The following is a 6830-nucleotide window of genomic DNA, read 5'->3' on the forward strand; positions in this document are numbered from 1 at the left end:
AAATGTAGTGGATGCTGATTGCTGACACAGTGAGGAACACAGACAAGTATGCTTACTCAGTGTCATTCAATGACTGCAATAAAATGAAGGTTAATTAAATGAAAGCGAGTGAGATCACTGCTCTTATTTGTTCACTGTTTCACAGAGAAAAATGTAAGACCTTTGGGATAAGTTCGTGCATTGCTGATACTGTTGAGCATCTGCATGCTTATTTATAATATCCTAGTCAGAAAATTTTTAAAATTCTCAGAGTTTCCCTCCTCCCTTCCTTCCTCTCTTGGAGAGCAACCTCTTATAAGTAAAAGTCAGTCAAAAGTTGAGTCACTAAAGCCAAAGAGAACTGTGTGCACTTTAACAACTGAGTTTGTCCCAATGAGATCCGAGACAAGTTTTCATGCTCATCTGGGAATTGGCTTTATACATGGCAAGGGGTTTGTGCAGAGAGGGCCAAAACTTAACAGGATAACAAGAGCATCTTTAATTGTTTTAAAATAAAAGCTGCAAAAATGTTCTAAGTATAAGAAGATCTCATTAAATGTTGAAGGTGGAGTGCAGCGCTGCTGCAGAATGGTGAGACATACTGTCCTGGTTTGAGGGCCCAAACCAGGACACATACATTTCTTCATGCGGTTTTCCTTAAGTGATTGAGAAACAAAACATGGTAGAACAGAAAGCAAGCAGTACAAATATTCTTTTCATAGAGTATTCCTTACTTCGTACAGTGCTCCCTTGGAAAGTTAGAAAAGCTTTTATTTTAAATGAGTGAGAGAATTCTTTTTGAAGTTTAATTACATGTTTGTTCTTGCCTATGTTGGGAAGAGGGAGCCCCTCAGGAAGTCTCCCTGCCTGGAAATACGTGTCAGGAGATGCAGTACAGAATTTCAATGTAGTACCTTTTGATAGAAGTTGCTCAGTATTTTGACAAAGAAATGTTTCAGGTCATTGGAGAATACCAGCTTTTGGCTCAAGTTTCCCAAGCTTGAAGCCTGGCTCATCTGACAAATGCCCGAAAACAGTATGACCTAAGAGACTCATTTAGAATGCAGAAGTAAAAGTTTAATATGTAGGTTATTGGGCATCTGTATGTGGAAATAGAACGTGCACAAGGCAAAAGCAGATATTCAAATATAGGAGTGATATGTTCTACCAGTATTTGTTAGTTGGTACCACGCAGAGATACCTCTTGATACACCTCACCTCTGCCCTTGCAAAGCAACTACTGGGTGTTCTTGCAAAGGGGTTTCTTCCTTGTGTTTCTGAAGTCTGTTGTTATACCCTCCTCCTTCCCTCCTGTTGTGAGGTAGGCTGTATAGCTAAATTCGGCTTCATCAGCCAAGTTTATGTTTAAGATGGTGACGGAAGAGTAAATAGAAATGTATATAGCAAATTATATTCTGGTCAACTACTGTGCTCATAAACAACTTTGCAGTAGGCAGCCTAAAGATGGAGTTATGTAAGCTGTGAGGTCTAATACAAGCTGTCTGAAGAAAAAAAAATACGGAGTAACACAAACAAGAGACAGAATATTAAAGTCTGTGATCCACACAGTAGTGGAATCAATAGAAATTGCATCTTTTCGTTTGAAAAAGGGCCCTTTTTTTTTTTTTCTTCCTCCAAGAGCTCCATCACTGAGGTAAAGGATGGAAGATCTGATTATCTTATAGCATATCTTTGAAGTTGCTTTTTCCATTCTTAAAGCAATTTTGAAGCAACTGGCAGTTCAGCATCTGCTTCTAACTCATACAAAACCAAATAAATGCTGTCTTTTCTCTTGGAGATTCCTTCTTTTGGATTGCTGGCTCAGTAAATGCCAAATACTGTAAAAATAGTACCCACATCTAGAATGGTCTCAGGATTAATATGCCGTTCCTTGTATTCATAAAAAAAGTATAATGCACAGTTCTTGCCCAGTTGCTCTCTGGATGCCAATACTTTGTCTCTTTTAGAGATTTAGTCTCCTTCCCGCTATGCAGCAGAGATAAGCAGCTGACAAGGGATGCTGCCTGTGTTTTTTAAATGAAAACGTAAAATCCAGATCAGTATCCATGGCTCCGTTACATGTAGCTGCATTTCTGAAGTAGAATTCTTTGCCTTCATTTGTGAGAAAGCATACAAAAACTCCCTGCATTCGTTAGGAGGAGTGATGAAATATGTGGTGGTGTCAGAGCTGGAGGTCTAGGAATTTGTCAGTGAAGCTCAGTTTAACTGATGCAGCTGTGTGCTTTTATAGTATTCTGTTTATCACCAATATTCCCAGTTGGAAATCTCTTTCTACTTAAAGGAGCTGTATAAAGGTTAATTATGTTTATTGTTGGAAAAAATTGACTTCATTTCTAGTCGAAATTTGCTAACTTGGTTTTTGCTTCATGATGTATTTGTAAAACTGGAAAGCTCTCTCCCATCAAATTTCTTTTGCTCTTCTGCTTTTACACTGTCATCTAATGACCTCTCTTGCTTTTTTCTTTGATAACTTAAACAGGTCGAACTCTTCATTTTTCCTGTTTTGCCACTCTTTAATCTTTTTGTGTTTTATTTCTGAATAAAATGCCATTGCTTAAAATCCGCCTTGCATTGTGTGTACTAGAATTGAAAACTGCACCATGGCCTGAAACAGACACTGTGGAAAAATCTTCCTACTTCTTGTTCTCCTTTCTGTGCAACTTAGAATTAGACTTTGTTTTTTCTTTTTCGTATTAGCATTGTGCTGAGAGCTCAGGTTCAGTTATTCATCTATCACTATTTTCAAATATTCTTAGGAGTCAGTACTTCCTAAACAGGATCCCTGCTATGTAAGCATGGCTTACATCCTTTGTTGCTTGCTGTTTAAACTTGAACTTAATTTTTATCTATATACAGTTTTTGCTGGAACCCAGTTTATTAAGTGATCTAGGTCAGTGGTCTGTCCTCTGTCTGGTGCACCAGTCACAAAAATATGCAAAAGAAATCTCCACAATGACCCTTGTAGGAAACCTGAAAATAACATTTAATTATAACACCTTTTAGTTAAACTTTACTTAGTCAATTTAATATATGCCATGCTGACTCGAAGCTTTCAAAAAAGTTGTGTATATGCCTACAAACAGCTAGTTTTCCAGAAGCTTTAAATTCCTAGCAGAATTATAGTGGTAATGTCAAATTCCTAGCAATATAATAGTGGCAATATTGCTTTTACTCAACAAATCTATAGTCTTATCAAAGAAAGATACCAAGTTTTTTTTAACAAGGTCTATCTTCTGTAATCCTCTGTCAACTGTTATTAACTATATCTCTCTCCTTCAATTATTTTTGTCAAATCCCATATCAATTAGACTTTTTGTTATTTTGCTTGGGATTGCGCTTTGATTGATAGGCCTATAATTACCTGGATATTAACCCATTTATACTTTAAAAATATTTTATACAGCATTAAAAAGAATGCGCTAATGTTTTTTTTATTTTAGTGAAAAGAAAATGATCTTGTATTTGTGCATTGTTAGGCTTCCGATTTTTCTCCCTGGATTTGAGTTAGTCGTCAACCATTTTAGCACTTTTAAGTTTGCAATACCGGTTATTACCACTGGGAGACACTATTTAATTGATTTTGGGTTGAAATGGTAACTTTTGCTTCTATTTCCGTGTCTAATAGGCTAAAATTCAACCTTTCAGCTTCTGTGAACAAACTGCTTTGAGTTGCTTATAACATAACTAGACAAATTTCTTCTCCAAAATAAACTAGATGCTGTTCTGTAATAAAAAAAAATAAAATAAAAAAAGGCTTGCAGATCTCTTCAAGCATGTCAGGACTATGAAACTACATGATGTTTACAATTATTGGAAGCATAAAAGCAATTCATTTATCACAGTACCTGATTTTTGCTATAGTATGCGTTTCATCTTCTTCCCACCACCCTTTTCCTCCTTGGATGCAGTTCAAATATTTACTACATCACTGCATTGCAAAGTTGTATACTATTTTGTTGCACTTTCTTTCAGTACCTTTAGTTTGTTTCTTCCGGGTTTTTTACTATATTTACTGATGAGAGATCTCAAATATTATTTAAAGGAAAAGAGCCTTTATACTAACATCATTAGAGTGTTAAGCTTTAGCTGATTAAGGAACTTAAGGTTATTTGTAGATGGTAACAATTTGGTGAATTCCAGTATTTCTGATTTCATAAAATCTGTTTATATTCATTATGCTAGGAATTATGAAAACAATTTAGATGGATTAAAGGAGGAGTCTACCTTATCAATCTTTTTGTCATCAAAATGCATTTGATTTGGTTGGAGCCTTTACATTGAAATGCTGCTGCTCTGTGTGCTTCAGCCTCTGGAGTGGCTCTTGCATGGTTCGAAGTACAATCGTGGTTAGAGATGGAAAGACCTAACAGGTCACTTTTTCCACCCACTGCCAAATTGGGATTGCTGCCTATAGTATATCTATCTCAAGCTTGGGGTCAGTGCTGCACAATATAATGCTCTAAGGTTTATCTATTTATATGCCACAGTAAATAGAAAACAGAACTGCAGGGGTCACTTTTTTTACTCTGCTTTCAAAGTCACAAGGAGAAGTTTCTCGGTGAAACTGATTCATTTCCTTTTAGGCTCCTATCATAAGAAATTAAATGGGGTTGACCTGTGAGGAACTCTGCTGTTGTGATTTGCTCTACAAATGAGATACAAAAGATTTTCCTTGAGAGCTCAGAGATGTATATTGAAACTAAAGGAAAATGTATCATACTGTATTTCTGGTCTGCAGCTGTGCATCTTAGGTGCTTTATATTTTTCTCACTAAAAGGCTACGAGTAAAGATTTTATACCCATAACTGCTCTGTCCTCTGGCAAATTGTATTGCCTAGCAGTGCTGGGTAAATAACAGTTTACTCTATTTTTTTAAAATTGTTTACAAAGCAAAACATGCAAAATTTCAAAATACATTCTTTTGTCATAATTATTGTCAAGAACTAAATCTTAGCCAGAAAATAATTAAGGTATACCTAATTGCATACAGTAATGCTTTAACCTATGCTGCCCAGTTCTGTATGTAATATTATTTGTGTTTCCTTACCGTAAGTGTGTGAAAACTGACCAACAGTGAATATTTTGAAGTTGGTGTACAAGTCATAAAATGACATATGCACTGCTAACCATTGATTGTGCAATTTGAGGTTTTCATTTGGCAAATGTTCAAGCTTAAAATGTGTTTTTCATGATTATTCTCCTTATTAAAGCTCATTTGCTATTCATGGAAAGTGAGCACAAAAGGGATGTGAACAGTCAAAAGAAACCCATTTAAAAATTCAAATTAATATCCAAGGGAAATGGATTGCAGTATTTGCCCAACTCTACTGGGTATACTCTGCCACTGAATGTCTTATTAATGGGTGTCTTTGTCATTGTCCTCAAGGCTTTCATCACAAATGTTAGATAGTTTTGTTATGACTTCATATTGCAGTCATTATGCAAAATTTGTTCTTGATATTGCTAAAATGGTTCTGTTAGAGTGCTGCTAGGTGAGAGCGTGTTCACCATGTGGCTGTTCCTTTTTCAAATTAGTTAAAAACTTATTTGTTGTGGTAATAACTACTGAGTTTAAATGCGGTGGAGTCAAAGAAACTCAGGTTATCATCCCTTGCTAAACGCTGAGACGTTACTTCCAATGGCCTTGCTCATACTAGTCTCAGGAACTCCACTTATCCCTCTGGAATCACCTACATGGAAAAAATGCTTACCTAGTGATGGGAAGAATCTGGATCATCAGCTGTGAGAGCAAAAAGCAGTAGCTGCTGTTTATTTTCTACTTACGCTGAGCTCCTGCTTGCTAAGTTGCACCTTTTGTCTTTGCTTGCTTTCATGGGAGCAGGATATGTATTTAAGGTTCTTTTTTCTCCACCACTTTCATCCATAAGGTCTAAATGAAGAAAAAGTAAGATGATCAGTAACTGTCCTCTAAGTCCCAAGCATTTGATACAACTGCCAAAGTGCTACTTGTTAATACTTGACAAAATGGTCCGACATCTCCTCTGATCACATTTGGATCACATTAGCAATGTGATGGGGTAATAACTGCGGCTGACGTGTCAGATTCTGCAGCTTAGTGCACACCAGTGTTGTCTTCACTATCTCACCTGGCCCTCTGTGAGCTGAATCATGAATAGTTGAGCGTAGGAGGGACCTCAGGGGGTCTTTAGACCTTCCTCATTGAGCAGGTTGACTAGGACTATGTCCAGTTGGGTTTTGAATATTTCCAGGGATGGAGACTCTACAACCTCTCTTGGAAACATCTTCATGCCTGACCACCCTCACAAGAAAACAGTTTTTTCTTAGTTTTAAGTGGAATTTCCTGTTTTTCAGTTTCTGCCCCTTGCTTTTGATCCTGTCACAGGGCACCACTGAGAAGAGTCTGTGTCTTCTTTACTCCCTCTGATGGGACTATATACACACTGATAAAATCCCCCTTGAGCTCTCTCTTCTCAAGACTAAAGAGTCCTAGCTACTGTCTTATTTATACATTAAGCTACCTCCTAGAACTTTCTGGAGGGATGAACTTAAAATGAAATTGAGAAGAGGCATTTTTTGTTTTCCTGGATGGCAGTTAGGAATTATTTTCATTACAGATCGGTATAAATATAGAAACAAAATTGATCTGAAACCTAATAGTAAAGAATAATATAATTAGTTACTTTTTTTTTAATAGACCAAGTTGCAATAGCCTTCACAAGTAAGCCTACAGTAGTACTTTGCTTACTGTAATTTCTGAATGAAGAAAGAGTGTTAAAATATGGGCTATAAGCTTTGTACTATAGTTAAATAGCGCAACATTTATGTGTCATAATTCCCTATTATGTTGG

Source organism: Rissa tridactyla, chromosome 9 (genome assembly GCF_028500815.1).
Source record: "Rissa tridactyla isolate bRisTri1 chromosome 9, bRisTri1.patW.cur.20221130, whole genome shotgun sequence".
NCBI classification, from domain to species: domain Eukaryota; kingdom Metazoa; phylum Chordata; class Aves; order Charadriiformes; family Laridae; genus Rissa; species Rissa tridactyla.